Here is a 21,448-nt window from a genome sequence, read left to right as displayed (position 1 = left end):
GCATATTCGTTACCTCCGAATATGGGTTTTGAAAGGCAGTTCTTTTTAAATAAAAACAAATTCTTAAGTGCATTTAATCAGATAGAAAAAAATCTTTCATATTCAAGTTACCCTATGTTGTTATTTACCCAATTGAAAATGCCTTGCAAACCGAATCCACAAATCCTGCGCAGGTATCATTCAAAAAAAAGTCCGATATTCACACAGAGCTCAAGCGCACTGGGAAAAAAAATCAGACATTTACGGTTGTGATGATGGTTTCTTGATCGTCGTTTACGTAATTGTTACTATGCAGGTTAATCTTTTTCGAGCTGAGGAACAAGAGAAAACCTAAATGTCGTCTTCTAAATTATATTTTTACTCACTTGAGTTGCAATCAATAGTATCTAAGTTGTCTCATTTCTGTCACAATCGCGATCTCCATTTGCGTACACTGCCAAGGAAAAGAGTCGCCATTAGTTCTACACCTTCTGGGTTGCTAACAGGAAACACACTTTCAACCTTACAAACAGGAAATTCTTAATATTTTCCTTCCTGTGCACGACGTCTTAGTTCACAATCCAGTGCGATTGTGATTTACAAGACGCATAAGAGGATCGATCATGGTATTGCGTTAAAATAAAAACAAATACAGCTCAAGTGTGGAATGATATCCAAGACTGCTAGCACTAAAATACACTGGGTGCGGAATTTGAAATCATGGAAACACACAGTCTAATTATTGGGCAGTACATGTGGAAAGAGAAAGGATTACCACTTCAGGCCGACGACAATTCACGGAATCAAACTAATGTGTTGAGTATTTCAAACAATATCTGATTTAATTTCAGAAATATCTTAGTTTTTGCCGGTCTTACTAATTCATAATTTACTATTTTCGTTTTTCGAATTAAGATATCTAACGCCTTTGGGAAGTAGAATGTTATAAATGATCCGCTATGTCACGTAACCTCATCTTTGAAAAAAAGTGCAGTGTTGATATTGCAGAACCCTAACTACCTTTGTACTAAATCTCATAATATTGACTTTTAAATTATAGTGGCCAAGTTCGAGTGAAGTGAACTTTATTTGAAATGTCTACTTAATGTGCACGAATATTTATAATTTGGAAGAGCCACAATTTAAGTGCGAATTGTGTGCTACAGTTCTTATTATTTGCATGAAAATTGATGCACCATACCCAAAATGTGGCAACTGTTAAAAGCTATGGAGGCTATATAGAAATCTTGATCTCCCTTTAACAAAGTTGTTTATGCACTAGAGCAATGAATGCACAACATAAGAAATTGGTGTAAGAGAAAGCCATTCAGCCCACCAAGTTTGTTCCTTCATTCAACAAGATCATGGCTCAGCACTATTTTCCAGCACTACGCCGCTCAAATCCTCCAGAAATCTGTTGATCTTCATTTTGAAAGAACAACTGAACCTCCACGATGCTTCAAGATAAAGAATTCCACAAGTTCACTACACACTGAATGAGGAAATCTTTCCTCACCTCAGCCCTAAATAGTCTACCCCTAATTCTTAAACTATGCCCCCTGTCCTAAACTTAATCCAGGGAAACATTCTCCCTGCATCTCACCTGTAATATTGTAACACGTGCGGGCTGCCCCCAGAACACACTACACAAAAGATGCATTTCACTGTGTGTTTTGATGTACATGTGACTCGTAAGGATATCTTATAATATTTGTAAATTTCAAATATATATCCTCTCATTCTTCTAAATTGGGTGCATTTAAGGCAGATATTGATAGATTCCTGATTGGTAAGGGGATTAAGGGGAGAAGGTAGGAGTTGGGGAAAAAAAAAATCAGCCATGATTGAATGGCAGAGCAGACTCGATGGGCCAAATGGCCTAATTCTGCTCCTACATCTTATGGTCTGACTCTAGCAAATACAACCAAGCAAAGATTATTTTTATTCAGTCAAGGGATGTGTGCTTCACAGGCTGAGACAGCATTTAATTGTCCTTGAGAAGGGAGTGGTGAGCTGCCTTTTTGAACCGCTGCAGTCCTTGAGGCGTGAGTATACCCACAACGCTGTTAGGGAGAGAGGTCCAAGATTTTGAGCCAGCAACAGTGAAGGAATGATATATTTTCAGGTCAATGGTGAGTGGTTTGGAGACCAACTTCCAGGTAGTGGTGTTACCATGCTTTTGTTGTCCTTGTCGTTCTAGCTGGTAGTGGTCATGGGTTTGGAAGACACTGTCTCAGAAGTCTTGGTGAGTTGTTCCAGTGCAGCCCATAGATTGCACAAACTACTGCTACTGTGCATTAATGGTGGAGTGAGTGAATGGTTGTGGATGGAGTGTCTATCAAGTGGGCTGCTATGTTGTGTATGGTGTGTTTCTTGAGTGTTTTTAAAGCTGCACTCATCCAGGCAAGTGGACAGTGTTCCATCACACTTCTGACATGAACTTTGCAGATGCAAGACAGACTTTGATGAATTAGGCAAGTTATTCACCTCAGGATTCCTAGCCTCTGATCTGTTCCTGTAGCTACAATGTGTACATGGCTATTCCAGTTCAGTTTCTGGTGCAGTTAGGTTTCATATGGAACAATGGCCTTGAAATTAAAGTGAGAAACAAACGAGGCTGTTGGTACTCATAGTTACAATGGAGGAAATGGAACAGTAACTTTTGAGTACACTTAGGCAGTCCTTCAGGATTTAGGATGGTTACTTCCACTTTGGTTTTGTGGGTTCCAAGGTAACTAATTAAGCTAACATGGTTCTTCCATTTCTTATGCCAGTTCTTGGTAATGCCAGTTCTTCCATTGATGGGGAAGTGGTGGCAAATAGGCAATTTGTGAAGTGATCGGCTCCTTCTGCCATTTACATAGGGCCTCTTTGTGCTCCCAATGCATTGTCTTGAGGTTTTCAATACCATCTCAAATGCTCTTTCTCCACTTCGAGCAGTCATGGGCCAGAGATTCAGAGAGACAATGGGTATTTTGCATTCCAAGCTTTCAGCATATCACTGAATCAGAATATTCATATTCAGAATATCCTTTCTGTCCACCTGTTGTCGTATCCTATGACAGAGGCTGGAACAGTGCCAACTTCATGTGTTTGGTACCAGGCAATAAAAACAATGTGGCCTGCTCAAGAAGGCTGGCTGAGCAAATTTTAGAAGCACATTGGAAGAAAGTGCAGGAATCCAATTACTATTTTGCTAACTCCTGAAGTGAGAAGAATCCGAAGTTCTTATGAATTTAGACGCAAGAGATACTGCAGATGCTTGAAATCTGGAGCAACACACAAAATGCTGGAGGAACTCAGTGAGTCAGGTAGCATCAATGGAGGGAAATGAACAAGTCCTGATGAAGGGTCTCGGCCCGAAACGTCGACTGTTCATTTCCATTCATAGATGCTGCTTGACCTGCTGAGTTCCTCCAGCATTTTGTGTGTTGCTTCTTATGAATTAAATTGTAAAAATCCCTTTAAGTGAAATTGAGCTTTTAAAATGGCAATAATAAATCATTGCTCAACAACCCTTTAACATCTAAATAAACTTTACATTTGTGGTTTATAATAATTTCATGGTTTTTTTAATTATTAAGAAGTTTTTTTTTCCTTTCTCATCTGTAATTTGTTAAAAAGGTCAAAAGAGAGTAGGAATAAATAGATTATTGTGGGATTGCCTGGCTGTTACTTATGGGGTGTTACAAGGGTCAATGCTACAGCTGGTTACATACAAACACAACTTAGATTAAATAGCCAAGTAAAAATTATCTAATGATAAATGAAAATTAAAAAAACTGCAGATAATCTGAAATAAAACAAAAGGAAAATGCTGGAAAAACTCACATCAGTGCAAGATAATGCATTTATGGGATGTCAAACCAGAGTAGGACTTCCACAGTGAATAGTAGGACCCTGAGGAGAGTTGTTGAACAGAGGGACCCAGGAGTACAAGGACACAGTTCCCTGTAAGTAGCATCACAGTTAGACAGGGTGGTGAAGAAGGCATTTGGCATACTGTTAAGGCACTGAGCATAGGAGTTGGGATGTTACGTTGCAGTTGTACATGCCATTGGTGAGGCCACACCTGGAGTACTGTGTACAGTGTCTGGTTACCCTGTTAGAAGAAGACATCATTAAGCTGGAAAGAGTGTAAAGAAGATTTACGAGAATGTTGCCAGGATTCAAAGGCCCGAGTTATAGGGAGAGGCTAAGACTAGGACTTTATTCCTTGAAGCATAGGAGACTGACTGGAGCTGTATAAAATCATGAGGGGCATAGATAGGGTGAATGCACAGTCTTTTTCCCAGCACAAGGGAATCAAAAACTAAAGGGCATAGGGTTAAGGGGAGAGGGGAAAAGGTTGATAGTGACCTAAAGGAAAACTTTTTCACACAGAGGGTGGTGCGTATGTGGAACGAGCTGCCAAAGGAAGTGGGTGAAGCAGGTACAATACAACATTTAAAAGAAACTCTGATAGGAATAGGTTTACAGAGACATGGGCCAATCGTGAGCAAACGGGACTAACTTAGATGGGCACTATGGATGAGTTGAGCTGAAGGGCCTGTTTCCATGCTGTATTAGTCTATGACTGCGTCATGTCTATTTCCTGTAACTAGTCTCAATTGGTTGCAATCCAGTTCATTTCTACATAATGACCATTTACATTTTCAGAGATCACAAATGGGCAAAATAAACTGACGTTCTGGTGTTGCCCAACTTAAAATGAATAAAATACCTAGATTGAACTATTTTAATTAAAACTACAACGTTTTTAAATTCCAATTTCCAACTCATTACAGATAAATTACATAGCAATGTAACTTGCCACATTATAGGAAGGATGTGGAGGCTTTGGAGAGGGTGCAGAAGAGGTTCACCAGGAGGTCGCCTTGGATTAGAGTGTATTAGCTAGAAGGAGAGGTTGGACAAACTCGGATTGTTATCTCTGGAACGTTGAAGGCTGAGGGTGACTTGATGGAAATTGACAAACTCGGATTGTTATCTCTGGAACGTTGAAGGCTGAGGGGTGACTTGATGGAAATATATAAAATTATGACAGGCGTGGCTAGGCAGAGTCATTTTCCCAGGGATTGAGGCAGATACAACAGCAACATTTAACATAGAATATTACAGCACAATGTTGTGCCGACATTTTATCCTGCTCTAAGATCTATCTAACCCTTCACTCCCACATAGCCCTCCATTTTTCTATCATTCATGTGCCTATCTGAGTCTCTTAATGTCCCTAATGTATCTGTCTCCACAACCTCTGCTGGCAGTGCGTTCCACACTCCCACCACTCTCTGTGTAAAAAACTTAACTCTGAAATCCCCCGATACCTTCCTCCAATCACCTTAAAATTATGCCACCTCGTGTTAGCCATTGTCACCCTGGGAAAAAGTCTCTGACTGTCCACTCGATCTATGCCTCTGATTATCTTGTACACCTCTATCAAGTCACCTCTCATTCTCCTTCTCGCCAAAGAGAGAAGCCCTAGCTCACTCAACCTATCCTGGTCAGACATGCTCTCCAATGCAGACAACGTCCTGGTAAATCTCCTCTGCACCCTCTCTAAAGCCTCCACGTCCTTTCTATAATGAGGCAACCAGAACTGAACACAATACTCCAAGTGTGGTCTAACCAGAGTTCTTTCGAGATGCAACATTACCTTGCAGCTCTTGAACTCAATACCCTGACTAATGAAGGCCAACACACCATACGCCTTCTGTTACAAGCCCAGGTTGCTACTTGGTGAGTGTTCCTTAGTGGGAGCGAAAAAGCGTCTATAACTGGAATGATATCAGTATCTGAAGGAGGATTCACTGAAGTGCTGGCAACTGCAGACACACAGAGAGGGGGGAGAGGGGGAGAAAAGAGACATGAGAGTTGGTAGCACTGACTGCCAGTCTCTGTATCTACGAGTGAAGCACAATCATTGTGACTGTCACTTTACAAACCATACATGGACTTTTGGAGCAATCTGTGGAGTCCACTTTGTCGTTAAACCTGTACCAGGAATCAGGTATATCTGTGGGCGGCCACATATCGAGTGCCCTCAGAGTGGCAGATATTTTTTTACTAAAAGCACCGGAGTTCTTCGGCGATTGACGTGTCGTATTGTTCCATCGTGGAACCTGTGGAATTCGTAAACTCCTGCTCTCTATATTTTCTCCACATTCTACTGTGCTTTTCAGAAGCCTTTGCTCATCATTCTACTGCATTGCTTGTTGAAATGAACTTTGAGAACTGTTCCTAGACTTGGGGTTTGGGAACTTGCCACACACACACTTCGGTTTATTTTGGGGTTAATGTCTGACATCTAACATTTTTATTTCTCTTATTATTACAAGTAGTTATTAATAAATAGATTCTAACATTTAAACCTGGATCATTGTGTTTCTATTGTTGCTGGTACGTAACATTTCTTAACAACCCTATTAACCTGCAACCTTGAGGGATCTATGGACTTGTACCCCAACATCCCTCTGTTCCTCCACACTGCTAAGCGTCCTGCCATTAACTTTGTATTCTGCCTTCAAATTTGATCTTTCAAAGTGTATCACTTCACACTTCTCTGGGTTGAACTCCATCTGCCACTTCTCAGCCCAGCTCTGCATCATATCAATGTCCCATTGTAACCTACAGCAACCTGCTACACTATCCACAACACCACCAACCTTTGTATCATCAGCAAACTTTACTAACCCACCCTTCCACATCCAAGTCATTTACTAAAATCATGAAGAGCTTGTGTCCCAGAACAGATCCCTGTGGAACACCACTGGTCACCGACCTCCTGGCAGAATATGCTCCATCTACCACCTGTCTTCTATGGGCGAGCCAGTTCTGAATCCACACAGCCAAGTTTCCCTGGATCCCATGTACACCACATCCACTGCTCTATCTTCATTAATGTGCTTTGTCATATCCTCAAAGAATTCAATCAGGCTCATGAGGTATGACCTGCTCCTCACAAAGCCATGCTGTCCCTAATCAGCCTATGCTTCTCTAAATGCCCATAAATCCTGTCTCTAAGAATCTTCTCCAGTAATTTGTCCACCACTGAAGTAAGACTCACTGGTCTATAATTCCCAGGGTTATCCCTACTCCTTTTCTTAAACAAAGGAACATTTGCCACCCTCCAATCATCTGGCACTACTCCTCTGGTTAGAGAGGACGCAAAGATCAATGCCAAAGGTGCAATCTCTTCCCTAGCTTCCTGTAATAATCTTGGATATATCCTGTCTGACCCCAGTGACTTATCTATCCTAATGTTTTTCAAAAGTTCCAGCATATCCTCCTTCTTTACGCTGACATGCCCTAGCAATATCAGCCTGTTGGACGCCATCCTCACAAATATCAAGGTCTCTCTCACTGGTGAATACTGAAGCAAAATATTCATTGAGGACCTCCCCTACCTCTTCCAACTCCAGGCACACATTTCCTCTTTACTCCCTGGCACGCATTTCCTCTTTACTCCCTAATTGGCCCTACCCTCACTCTAGTCATCCTCCTATTTTTCACATATGTGTAGAATGTCTTGGGGTTTTCCCCCAATCCTATTCGCCAGGGCCTTCTCATGCCCCATTCTAGCTCTCCTTAGCCCATTCTTAAGCTCCTTCCTGGCTACCTTGTAACTCTCCAGAGCCCTATCTGATCCTTACTTTCTAAACCTTAAGTAAGCTTCTTTCTTCCTCTTGTCAACCATGGTTCATTCACCCTACCATCCTTACCCTGCCTCAATGGGACAAACCTATCCAGAATCCCATGCAAGTACTCCCTAAACAACCTCCACATTTCCATTGTGCACTTCCTCAAGAACATCTGTTCCCAATTTATGCTCCCAAGTTCCTGCCTAATAGCATCATAATTCCCTCTCCCCCAATTAAATACTTTCCCATATCATCTGTTCCTATCCTTCTCCAAGGCTATGGAGAAGGTCAAGTTTAAGAGGCATTTAGACAGGCACATGAATAGGTAGGGAATGAAGGGATATGGACCATGTGCAGGCAGTTTAAATGATTAGTTTAAATGAATCTATGATTAGTTTAAATCGGCATCATGGTCAGCACAGACATTGTGGACGGAAAGGCCTTTTCATGTGCTGTTCTGTTCTATGTTCTGAAACCATAACAGTACTCCAGATGTGGTTGCACCAGCACCTGTAAAGTTGTATCAAACCTTTCATACTTCTTATCCTCTGCATTGTCTTCCTAACTTCCTAAGAAATGTCAAGAGGAGGATTAAGATCATTTTTAATATCTCAGAAGCCACCTCTCAGATACAAATGACAAAAGCCACTACCAACTCCTGTGTTAGCATACCTTTCAGCCACCAAAGAAGTGCTCTTGTATACCTAGACAAACCTAGCAGAAAACTCACAATCTGCAGAGCCACTGAGAAACCACACACTCCTACATGATTTAGAAACTCAGTAGTACTAGAGAAGTATTACCAACAGTAATTACACGAAATCGTCAACTGGCAGGATAAGCAAACCAATATCAGTGTCTATCTCCCCAGCCAACATCTCTGGCATTGAGGCTCAGTTCTCACTCTTAACTCTGTTGAATGGGTCAAATTGTTAGTATATCTGACATTCAAAACAAGTACTCCAATCTGTAGCACACCGTGATTTCCAAGAGCACTGAGAAAACATTTTAAGGACATCCTCCAGTCTTTTTGGGGGGAAAAAAAACATCTTCAGGAATTCATGGGAATTCCTGGCCTGTGACTACTCAAATTGGTGAAGAAGCATCCACAAAGACATCAAGCACTTTGAAACACTCCAACAGGAGGACGTGGAGCCCAAATGCATAGATGGAATGTGCAACAATCCAAGCAATATTGCACCTGCTCCATCACTGTAACTGCTGGTTCCAGACACCCATCCAAAGAAATATCACCTCTGCTTCTATCTAGTCAGGCTCTGCAAAAAATTTTGTATATTCCAGTAAAATCACCGCATTCTTTTAAACTCAAGAGACTATAGGCCCAGTCTGCTTAATCTCTTTTGACAAACCTGCCATCCCAGGTAAATTAAACAGGTAATCAGTCTTCACTACAGAGGATACAAATAGCATCCCCAAAAAAGCTATAAATAAGGAATTGAAAGGGAGAGAGAATAACTCAGGAAAATTACAATTAGCAGTACAGCATCACTAAGCAAACTTTTGGAATGCAGACTGACAAGTCCTTGGGTCCGGATTCATTTTATCACAAGGTCTTTGAAGTGACTAGTGAGATAGTTAATGCTTTGGTTTTAATTTTCCAAACTTTCCTACATTCAGGAAAGATTCTAATAGATTGGAGTATAGCAAGTTTAACTCTTTTATTGATCAATAGAGGGCTTTTTAAACAGCTCATTACCATGGCAATATTGGCCTCACCTTATCAGAGATTTTGTCCTTTTCATTCCTAATGCCCTACCCCCCTTCCCACTCTCTGTAACTTAAAACAAACTTGTTGTCTTACTTTTGCAGTTCTGATGAAAGATCTTCGACGCAAAACATTAACTCTGATTCTCTTTCCATGGATACCATCTGATATGTTAAGCATTTTATCCTTTTTTTTATTTTCAGTTTCTGGAATGAACAAGTTGTCTTATGAGGGCAGCTTGTTCAGCCTAGGCTTGTATCTGCTGGAGAACAGAAGCGTAAAAGGCAAATTTATTGAAACATATGATCCTGGGAAGTCTCAATAGAGTGGATGTGGAGAGGGCATTTCCTCCATTGAGAGAACCTAGAATTAGAGTCACTATTTAAAAACAAGGAGCCACACATTTAAGACAACCAACAACAATGAGGCAATTTTTTTCTCTCTCAGAAGGCCATGGGTCTTTGGAACTCTCTTTCTCAAAGAGTAGTTCCTGATAAGCAGGAATGTCGAGTTGATATTACAATCAGATCAGTCTCAAAGGGCCAAGTATCTTATTCCTGTTCGTAAAATTAGTGTGTTTTTATACAAAGAAAATGCTGGAAATACTCAGCAGGTCAGGCCGCATATGCGGGAAGAGGAACAGAGTCAACTTTTCAAATTGGAGACCTTCGTCAGAACAAAGGAGACAAAAGCAGCTTATAAAGCAGTGTGGGTGGGGGGATGTGGGAGAGAGGGGGATGTCTCTGACAGGGTAAAACTGAGGTGACCAAGGGGATAAACTGTAAACAAGTCTATCGGGTCAATGAGTAAAAGGGAGCAATTAGAGAGCGAGAACATAGACAAAAGAACCTAGCCAAAATACTGTGGAAGATGCAAAATGCAGAGCAGGAAGACAAGCCCAGCAGGTCAAGCTGGACATATCCTCCACTCCCAGTGAGAAAACAAAAACAAGCTGAGTTAATATTACAGATGGATGACTGGTACAGAGCAAGAAATCAAGTTACCTGAAGTTGTAGAATTCAATATCGAGTCCAGAAGGCTGCAACATGCCCAGACAGAAAATGAGGTACTCTTCAAGCTTGCATTTTGGCCTCAGTGTGACAGTACAGGAAGGAGTAAGGCAGTGGATATTGTATACAAGGATTTTAGTAATGCTTTTAGCAAGGTTCTTCATAGTAGGCTGATCCAGAAGATTAAGGCACATGGGATCCATGGAGATTTAATAGATTGGATTCAAAATTGCCTCGGCCATAGAAGGCAGAGGGTAGTGGTGGAGTCAGAGTCATACAGCATGGAAACAAGCCTTTCAGCCCAACTGGTCCATGCTATTCAAGATACTCATCCAAACTAGTCACATTTGCCCATTTTTGACCCATATCCCTCTAAACTTTTCCTATCCAGAGACTTGTCCAAATATCTTTTAAATGTTGTTATTGTACCTTCCTCAACCACTTCCTCTGGCAGCTCATTCCATATACGTGCCACCCTCTGTGTGAAAAAGTTGCCCCTCAGGTTCCCACTAAATCTTTCCTCTCTCACCTTACACCTATGCCCTCTAGTCTTGATTCCCCAACCCTGTGAAAGGACTGTGTGCATTCACCCTATCTATGCCCTTCATGATTTTATGAACCTCTATAAGTACCCCTCAGTCTCCTATACTCCAAGGAAAAAAATTCTAGCCTGCCCAACCTCTTGCTGTAAGCCAGTCCCTTGAGTCCTGGCAACATCCTCATTAATCTTTCATGCACTCCTTTCCAGCTTATTGGCATCTTTCCTAATAGTGGGGTGACCAGTGCTCCAAGTGCAGCCTCATCAACGTCTTGTACAACTACAACGTTACATATCAACTTCTATACTTAATCCCCTGACTAATGAAGGCCAGCATGCCAAAAGCCTTCTTCACCATCCTGTCTACCTATGATGACAGTTTCAGGGAACCATGTACTTGTACTCCTTGTTCCCTCTGTTCTACAACACTCCCCAGGGCCCTACTGTTCACTATGAAACTCCTACCTTGTCTGACTTCCCAAAATACAACACCTTGCGCTTATCTGGATTAAACTCCAGTTGCCATTCCTCGGCCTACTTACTCAGCTGATCAAGATCCCACTGTTGTTCTTGATAACCTTCTTCACTCTCTACAATACCACCTGTTTTAGTATTATCTGCAATCTTAGTAACCATGCCTTGTACATTGTCATCCAAATCATTGATACAGATGACACACACAAAATGCTGCAGGACCTCAGCAGGTCAGGCAGTATCTATGGAGGGAAATAAACAGTAGATGTTTCGGGTCAAGACCCTTCATCAGGACTGGAAAGGAAGAGGGCAGAAGCCAGAATAAGAATGTCAGGAGAGGAACAGGAGCACACACTGGCAGGTGATAGGTGAACCCAGGTGAGGGGGGGTGGGGTGAAGGTAGGTTGGTGGGGGGAGACATAAGAAGCTGAGAGGTGATAGGTAGAAGAGGCAAAGGGCTGAAGTAAAAGGAATCTGGTTGGAGAGGGCAGTGGACCATGGAATAAAGGGAAGGAGGTGGGGAACAGGTAGGTCATGAGGGCAGGGATGAGAAAAGACAAAGGGGGGGAGGAGAGGAGTGGTTACCAAAAGTTAGAGAAATCAATGTTGAGGACGTCAGGTTGGAGACAACCAAGGCAGAATATGAGGTGTTGTTCCTCCAACCTGCATCTGGCCTCTACATGGCAATAGAGGAGGCCATGGATAAGCATGTCAGTAAGGGAGTGGGATGTAGAATTGAAGTGGCTGGCCACAGGGAGATCATTGCTTTTGCGGCGGATGGAGCGAAGGTGCTCAACGAAGCTGTCACCCAATCTGTGTCAGGTCTCACCGATGTAGACGAGGCCACACCGGGAGCAATAAATGACACCCTTGGATTCACTGCCTCACCTGGAAGGACTGTCTAGGGCCCTGAACAGTGGTGAGGGAGGAGCCGAAAGAGTTCAACAACCCTCAGCTACTTCTCTTTTGGCTCCTCCCACTTTCTCCAAACCAAAGGTGTAGTCATGGGTACGCCCATGGACATTTGCACGAGCCCAAGCTATGCCTGCCTTTTCGTCAGCTACGTGGAACAGTCCATGTTCCAAGCCTTCACCAGTAATGCTCCCCAACTCTTTCTCCACTACATTGGTGCTACTTCCTGCACCCATGCTGAGCTCGTCAATTTCATCAAATTTGCCTCCAACTTCCACCTTGCCCTGAAACTTACTTGATCCATCTCTGACAGCTCTCCCTCCTTTCTGGATCTCTGTCTCCAGAGACAGATTAACCACAGTCATCTTTTACAAACCCACTGACTCCCACAGTTACCTTGGCTACACCTCTTCCCACCATCACTTGCAAGGATGCCAGTCCCTTCTCCTGGTTCCTACTCCTCCACCACATCTGTTCCCATGATGAGGCTTTCCATTCTAGGACATCTGAAATATGTTCCTTTTTCAGTGAACAGGGTTTCCTTTTCACCACCATTAATGCCGCCCTCACCCACATCTCCTCCATTTCCCGCACGTCTACTCCATTCTCCACCCCCGCTCCGACATAACAGGGACAGGGTTCCCCTTGTCCTCACCTACCACCTCATGAGCCTCTGCATCCAACACATCATTCTCCGCAACTTCCGCCACCTCCAACAGAATCCCACCACTAGGCGCATCTTCCCCTACCCCACCCCATCCCATCCCCGCTTTCTGTGGGGATCACTCTCTCCACAATTCCCTTGTCCACTCATTGTCCCCCCACTGATGAACCTCCCGGCACTTATCCCTGCAACTACACTTAAGTGCTACGCCTGTCCCTAGTTACAGGCCTCCAGTCTGAAAAACAACCTTCCACCATCACCCTTTGCTTCCTACCATCAAGCCAATTCTGTATCCAGTAGGTTAGCTCTCCTTGGATCCCACGTGATCTAACCTTCCAGAGCAGCCTACCATGCAGAACCTTATCAAAGGCCTTGAAGTCCATATATTGGAATTGGTTTATTATTGTCACTTGTACCAATAGTCTACATCTATCGCCTTGCCATCATTTACTTTCTTGGTTACTTCTTCAAAAAACTCAACTCAGTCAAATTTGTAAGGCATGATCTCCCATTCAACAAAGCCATGCTGACTATACCTAATCATCCAATCTTTCCAAATGAGTGCATATCTTATCTCTCAGAATCCCCTCCAATAACTTTAAGTAATGCACAGATGTTTGGCTCAACACACGAAAAGCTAGAGGAACTCAGCGGGTAAGGCAGCATCTATGGAGTGAAATGGACAGTTTCGGGTCAAGACATATCATCTGACACTTCACCCTCCAGTCTTCCAGCACCTCACCTGATTGATCTTATGGAGGTGCATAAAATCAGGAGGGGTATAGATACAGTGAATATGCATAGTCTTTCCCAGGAAAGGGGAACTAAAAACTAGGGGGCATAGGTTTATGGTGAAAGATATAAAAGGAACTTGAGGGGCAATTTCTTCATGCAGAGAGTAGTGTGTATATGGAATGAGCTTTTAGAGGAAGTGGTTGAGGCAGGTACAATAACAACATTTAAAAGACATTTGGATAAGTACATGGATAGGAGGGGTTCTATCCATGTACTTATCCAAATGGGACTAGTTTAGGCAGCATGGATGAGTTGGGCCAAAGGGACCATTTCCATGCTGTATTACTCTGATTCTCTGACTCACTTATCACCAACGACAGTGGATACTTCTCAGTCAGATATTGCACAATTTCTTCTCTAGCTTCCCACGGCATTCTTGGATATACCTGATCAGGCCCCAAAGATTTATTACCGTCATAGAACATAGAACATTACAGCACAGTACAGGCCCTTCGGCCCATGACATTATGCTGACATTTTATCCTGCTCTATCTAACCCTTCCCTCCCACATAGCCCTCCCATTTTTCTATCCTTCCTGTGTCTATCTAAGAGTCTCTTAAATGTCCCTAATGTATCTGCCCCCACAACCTCTGCCGGCAGTGCGTTCCACGCACCCACCACTGTGTAAAAAACTTACCTCTGACATCTCCCTTACATCTTCCTCCAATCACCTTAAAATTATGTCCCCTCGTGTTAGCCATTTTCGCCCTGGGAAAATGTCTCTGACTGTCCACTCAATCTATGCCTCTTATCACCTTGTACACCTCTATCAAGTCACCTCTCATCCTCCTTCTCTCCAGAGGAAAGCCCTAGCTCATTCAACCTATCCTCATAACACATGCTCTCCAATCCAGGCAGCATCCTGGTAAATCTCCTCTTCACCCTCTGGATAGTGAGGAAACTTCTGAAAGGATGCAGTAGGATATAGACCAGTTTGCAATGTGGGCAGAGAAATGGCAGATGGAGTTTAATCCAGACAAATGTGAGGTCTTGCACTTTGGCAGGGCAAACGAATGAGGAATGTATACAGTAAATAGCAGGACCCTTAGGAGCATTGATGTACAGAGGGACCTTGGGGTGTAACTCACTGATAGGGTTATAAAGAAGGAATACGGCATATGTGCCTTCATCGATCGAGGTATTGAGTATAAAAGTCAGGAAGTCACGTTGCAGCTGTATAAGACTTGGGTTAGGCCACAATTAGAGTATTGTGGAGTATTGTGTGTAGTTCAGGCCACCATATTACAGGAAGTATGTAGAGACAGGATATCATAGAAACCTATAAACTCTAGACAGACTAAATGTAGGAAGGACGTTCCCAAATGGCTGGAAAGTCCAGAACGAGGGGTCACAGTTTCAGGGTACAGGGTATAACATTTAGAATTAATTTCAGAAGAAATTTTGCACATGACTCAGTTAGTGATCCAGAGATTATTAACTTTGTGATTCCGCTTTTTAATTTGCTTACATCCCTTCAGCAGGACCTCCTGGTCTTATATCATCAGCTCCCACATGAACCATAACAACTGGGTCTTCCCTATCCCACTTCAAGTTCCTCTCCTACCGTGTGGCGATGTCCTTAACTCGGGCAGGGGGCAAGCAGCCCACCTTAGGGATTGAAGATTGCAGCTGCAGAGAACAGTATCTGTTTTCTTCTCTATACCACTGTATTCCTTTTCACTGCCTCAGCCTGAAAGGTCCGCCTGTTAAACTCACCCACCTTGCCACCTTAGCTCTTGCCCACAAAGGCTGCAAGAAACTCGCACCTGTTGGTCATGTAAACCATTTCTCAGAAATGCATCCTGACAACAACCCTAAAACAGACCGATTTTAACTTTTTTCCCCCTATTCCAAACGCCGGGGAAGAGAGGGAGTGGATAATTAATAGGGAAAATGTGCCCAGACTATGCAATCTGCCCTTTCTCGGCCAGTGAAGATCACTTCAAAACGGAGTTAGATTAGCAGGAGAAAAAAGTTCTTTAACCTGCAGTGAACCAGTGCCCCAGCCCACTGCATGCACTTGTGACAGAAAATCGTACCCCATTCCACCCCAGCAAGCACTCACCGTCATCGCATTGTAACTCCGCGGCCCGGGCACCATCTTGCTCCCCTCGCCACACCCGGTCTGTCCTCAGCGGCTCAGGTACACCTCGTCCACCCAACTGTCACCAACCGACAAAACCGCGCGCCTTCCCGCCCTCGGCCCGCGCCACCCTGGAACCCGCCGTTGTCGCCGCCTCCGCCGCGCCGCGCCCACCTGTGCGTTCGCTCTCTATTCCGCCACCCCCTCCTCGCGCTCCCGCCCCCGTCATACCCACCCCACCACACGCCCCCCACCCCAACACACACCCCCCACCCAAGACACACACCCCCACCACACACCCCCCACCCCAACACACACCCCCCACCACACACACCCCACCACCCCAACACACACACCCCCAACACACACCCACCTAAAAAACACCCCCCACCACACACACCCCCACCCCAACACATCCCACCCCAACACACACCCCCCACCCAAAACCCCCCACCCCCACACACCCCCCAACAAAAACACACCCCCCACCACACACCCCCCACCCCAACACACACACCCCCACCACCCACCATACCCCCCCACCACCACACCCCCCCACCCCAACACACACACCCCAACACACACCCCCCACCCCAACACACACCCCCCACCCACACCCCACCCCAACACACACTCTCCACCACACACCCCCCACCCACCCCCATCCCAACACACTCTCCACCACACCCCCCACCAACCACCATACCCCCCACCCCAACGCACCCCACCACACCCCCCCACCCCAACGCACACCCCCACTACCCCCCACCCCCCACCCACCCCCATCCCAACACACTCTCCACCACACACCCCCCACCCACCCCCCACCAACCACCATACCCCCCACCCCAACGCACCCACCACACCCCCCACCCCAACGCACACCCCCACTACCCCCCACCAGCCACCACACACCCCACCCACCTCACACCCCCACCACACACACCCCCCACCACCCCAACACACACCCCCACCACCACACACCCCATACCCCCACACACCCCACCCACCACCCCAACACACCCCGACCACCACAACACTACCTGATCAGGATCAGTCATTTGGATAAATGTCTCATGGCCAGAACTCTGAAACAAGCACTAGTGAGAAGGACCCTCCCCGTCTAATGTCTCACCTCCTGCGCCTCAGCAATCACCCAAACCACTTTCTATTTCATCTAGAGGTCCAAAATGGATTGTGTCTGTCGGGGCACGATGGACAGAGGTCTCCAGATAAGGAGAAGGTAGCTCTCCTGATGGCCGCCTTTTGTGCATGTTGCTTCAAGCTGTGCATGGAGTCCGGGTATGCAAACACCAACTGTCACGACCCGATGAGGTTCTACCTGACCTGAGTGTTGCAAAATACAGGCCTGGCATCAATGCCATGGAATGTTCGTTTGGTTGGACCATGCCTCATCAGATAGAGGTGTTTCTCCAGAAAAAGACTTTTGACCACAGTCAATCAGGCAGTGGTCTGTGCAGGAAGTCCTGAAGGCCTGTGGAAGAAAGAGACAGTGGAACCTATGGGGTGGTTTCCCCGAGCAGAATCAGTCGATTCAGTTGATGAATATCACCAGAACTCTCAAACAAGCACGAGATTGTCTGAAAGTGAGAAGGGCCCTCCCGTTGATCTTTCATGCACAGCCAGAGTCTCAATGCCATGTTTATAATTCATTTACAGGATGTAGGTACTCAACAACTACAGTTCATGTGATGAAGGAGCTCCTATAGAGTTGTTGAGCAGGGAGCTTGGTGTGTAAAACTAGGAACAGCAATATTTCCAGAACAGGAAAATATATATTTTCCAAACCTATAATTTACTCATAAATATGCAGCAACAATCAGGACATTATGCTCAATTCACTGTAGCAAGCAATTCAATATTTTTTCTCTTCTAGTGTGAAAATCACAGTTTCATGCTCAATGAAATATTTGAGAGGCTATTACATAGGACCCAGCCCCTCAGCAGCCAGTGACAGCAGATATTCATCAGCCGGTAAGTTGAGGAACAATGGAAGATGAAATTTTATCCAAGTCTAAGGTGATACACTTTGGGAGATAAAATAAGGATAATACACCAAAATGATAGGGTCCCAGGGAGTACTGGGAAACACAGAAACTTTGACGGTGGATAAGGTGTGAAGAAGGCATACAAGATGTTGGCCTTCATTAGCTGGGGCACAGAATACAAGACCATGGGGATTATGGTACAACTTTACAAAACTTTGGTTAGACCACAGTGTCGTTCTGGCTGCCACACCATGGGAAGGATATGATGGCATTGCAGAGGGTGCAGAGCAGATTCTTCAACATGTTGCCCAGAATGGCACACATTTGATTTATCAAGATGACTGGATTGGCTGGGTTTATTTTCCTTGTAGCAGAGGAGGGACCTGACAAAATTATGAGAGGCATAGATAGGATGCAAAGTGAGAAATCTTTTCTCATAAATCTATGTTGCAGATGTCACCATTAAGGTAAGGAGTAAGAAGGTGAGAGGGGATCTGAGGAAAAAGGTTTTCACCCAGAGGGTGGTTGCAATCTGGAATGCATGACCTAAGAAAGTGGTGGAGGCAGGTATTCTCACCACACTTAAAGAGTATCTGGAAAAACACTTGAATCACCAAGGCATAGGCTACAGGTCAAGTGCTGGTAAATAGGATTAATACAGATGGGTACTTAATAGTCAGCATGGACAAAGTGGGGCTAAGAGCTCGTTTCTATATTGTATGATTGTATGACAGATAGCCTGCTCTTTCCTTCTCTAACATTGTATAGTCACTGTTGCAATGTAGACCACAGCAGTCAACTTGTACAGAACTTGCTGTGTACAACAGTGACCAAAATATCTATATTTAGACATTGAAGGATGAATAGTGCCCAGGATACAAGAAAAATTCCTTCTCTTGAGAGCAGTGTCATCAGTTTATTAACCAGGCAACTCTGTAAACCACTCTAATCAGAACACAGCTGGCCCTCCAAGCTCGTGACTGAGCATTTCCAGCATTAATTCCTTTACTTAAGATATAAAGCATCAGAAAATGTTGCTTTTGTACTGTAGAAAAGCTACTTTCACAAAGACTGATAAGGCACACTACAACTATCAAACAGCCATAAGGAAAACACAACGCACAAAGGTGTACCCTTAGTTGGCTTGAAGAGGGATTAATATTTTGCTTCAGAATTTTAATCTTGGAAATCACATTTGTTTTACGACAAGAGACTGCAGATGCTAGGATATGTTCTGTTTTACATTCCAGTTTCATTTGTGAAGAAATCCAGTGGCCTCAACGAGAAAATGAAGTGATCACACTCTGTCACGTATTACCTTCATTGAAATCGACAGTAAAACAGGCAATTAGGTAAAACTGTATGAAGCTAATGTTTATGCTCCATTCTTGAATTAGCTTTTGGATCCTTCACATCAACAAAGCCTCACCTTAAAGCTTGGTGATAGGAGGTAGAGGGTTGTGGTGATGGGTGTTTTTCTTACTAGAAATCTGTAACACCACTTGTTTTATATATATGGCAGTACGGTAGTGTAGTGGTTAGTGTAACGCTATTACAGCACCAGCGTCCCAGGTTCAATTCCGCCATTACCTGTAAGAAGTTTGTACATTCTCCCCAGGTCTGCGTGGGTTTCCTCCGGGTGCCACAGCTTCCTTCCACATTCCAAAGATGTACAGGTTAGGAAGTTGTGGGCATGCTATGTTGGCACCGGAAGAGTGGTGACACTTGCGGGCTGCCCCCAGCACATTCTCAATAACGCAAAAAGAGGCATTTCACTATGTGTTTCGATATACATGTGACTAATAAATATATTATACAAGTAATGCATATGTGACTTGGGTGAGAATGTAGGTGGCACAAGTAATAAGTTTGCAGACAACATGAAAATTGGTGGAGTCATAGATAGTGAAGAAAGTTGGACATAGGTCAGCTGGAAAGCCAGGCAGAGCAGTGGCTACTGGAATCTCATCTACACAAGCATGAGACAATGCACTTTGGGAGGTCAAATTCTGGTTGGACATATAGAGTAAATGGCAAAGATCTTAGTGTTGGTGTCCATAGCTCCCTGAAAGTGACAATGGGTGGATAGGGTGCTGAAAAAGGCATTTGCTATGCTTACAACACACACAAAATGCTGGAGTAACTTAGCAGATCAGGCAGCATCTGCGAAGAGAAATAAACAGTCGACATTTCGTGCCAAGACCCTTCATCAGGATTGGAAAGAAGGAGGGCAGAAGCCAAAATAAAAGGGTGGGGGGAGGAGCACGAGCTGATGGGTGATCAGGTGAGGGGAAGAAGTGAGAATGATGTGAGAAGCTGGAAGGTGATGGGTGGAAGAGGCAAAGGGATGAACAAGATGGAATCTGATAGGAGAGAACAGTAGACCATGAAATAAAGGGAAGGAGATGGGGAACCAGAGGGAGGAAGGTGTGGGTAACGGTCAGGTCATGAGGGCGGGGGAAGGGAAAGAGAAGGGGCAAGGGGGCCAGAGGGATAAGGGAAAACAAAAGTGGGGGGGGGGGGGCGGGGGAGAGAAAGACAGCGGGGAGTGGTTACCGTAAGTTGGAGAAATCAATGTTGATGCCGTCAGGTTGGAGACTACCAAGAAGGAAAATGAAGTGTTCCTCTAATCTGCATTTAGCCTCAACTTGGCAGTAGAAGAGGCCGTGGATGAACATATTAGTGTGGGAATCGGAAGTGAAATTAAAATGGCTGGCCACCGGGAGATCCTGGCTGTGCTTGTGTTCATTGGCCGAGACACTGAGTGTAAGAGTTTGGACATCATGTTGCAGTTGTACAACACATTGGTTACACCACACTGAGTATTGTGTACAGTTCTGGTGACCATACTGCAGGATGTGGTAGCAATAGAGAAAGCGTGCAGAAGAGATTCACCATGTTGCCTGGAAAGGAAGGCTGTAGTTATGAGAGATGGATAGGCTGGGTTTATTCTCACTGGAACATAGAAGGCGGAGGGGTGATTTAATAGAGGTTTATAAAATTATGAAAGGCATAGATACGATAGATAATCAGAATCTTTTTTTCCTAAGGCAGAGGAGTCTAGAACTAGAAGGCACAGGTTTAAAGGTGAGAGGAGAGAAACTTAAAGGAAATCTGAAGGGCAAATTTTTCCACACAGAGGGTGGTGAATATCTGGAATGTGCTGCCAGAGGAAGTGATGGAGGCAGATACAATTACACTGTTTAAAAGGCACTTGGATAGGAAAGACACAAGGGCTACTAATGCCTAATGTGGGCAAATGGGATTAGCATAGATAGGCATCATGGTCGGCATGGACAATGTGATCCAAAGGGCCCATTTCTGTGTTGTACAATTCTATGATTCGATTACAATACCTGCCTTGTGCACTCTGGGCTGCTGTGCTTTCTATATTCTGACCAATGTGTATAAAGTTTGTTTGAAGTGTTTACCTGATCTGCAAGTTCTTATCTCATACTTGTTGCTTTGAAACCAGTTTCTCAACTCAGGCAATCAAGCCAACCAGGTCAACATGCCTTTTACTTCAAATTAAGTTAAAATTAGCCTATAAAACACTAGAAAATGAAAACTGACAAAACACTTCCAATAAATCTATTTAGGAAAATATCTTTCTACAA

The 21,448-nt window shown here is 44.2% G+C and overlaps 1 protein-coding gene and 1 long non-coding RNA gene across 2 annotated transcripts in view; one reads left to right on the top strand and one right to left on the bottom strand.

The window, feature by feature from the left end:
* The window catches only part of LOC127570189 (uncharacterized), a 44,707-nt gene extending 44,241 nt beyond the window's left edge, over positions 1-466 (bottom strand). The window contains exon 1 of the mRNA XM_052015456.1: positions 366-466. The gene's annotated coding sequence lies outside the window, so the exon portion shown is untranslated. The remainder of the gene's footprint in view (positions 1-365) is intronic.
* Positions 467-577: 111 nt separating this feature from the next.
* Positions 578-21,438, top strand: LOC127570198 (uncharacterized). The gene is made up of 3 exons (XR_007956316.1): positions 578-794; positions 17,720-17,817; positions 19,082-21,438. It is a non-coding gene; the product is annotated as an uncharacterized LOC127570198 (long non-coding RNA).
* The last annotated feature ends 10 nt before the right edge of the window (positions 21,439-21,448 follow it).

The sequence above is a fragment of the Pristis pectinata genome, chromosome 5, assembly GCF_009764475.1.
Source record: "Pristis pectinata isolate sPriPec2 chromosome 5, sPriPec2.1.pri, whole genome shotgun sequence".
NCBI classification, from domain to species: domain Eukaryota; kingdom Metazoa; phylum Chordata; class Chondrichthyes; order Rhinopristiformes; family Pristidae; genus Pristis; species Pristis pectinata.
This window is presented reverse-complemented; position numbering and strand designations above follow the sequence as displayed.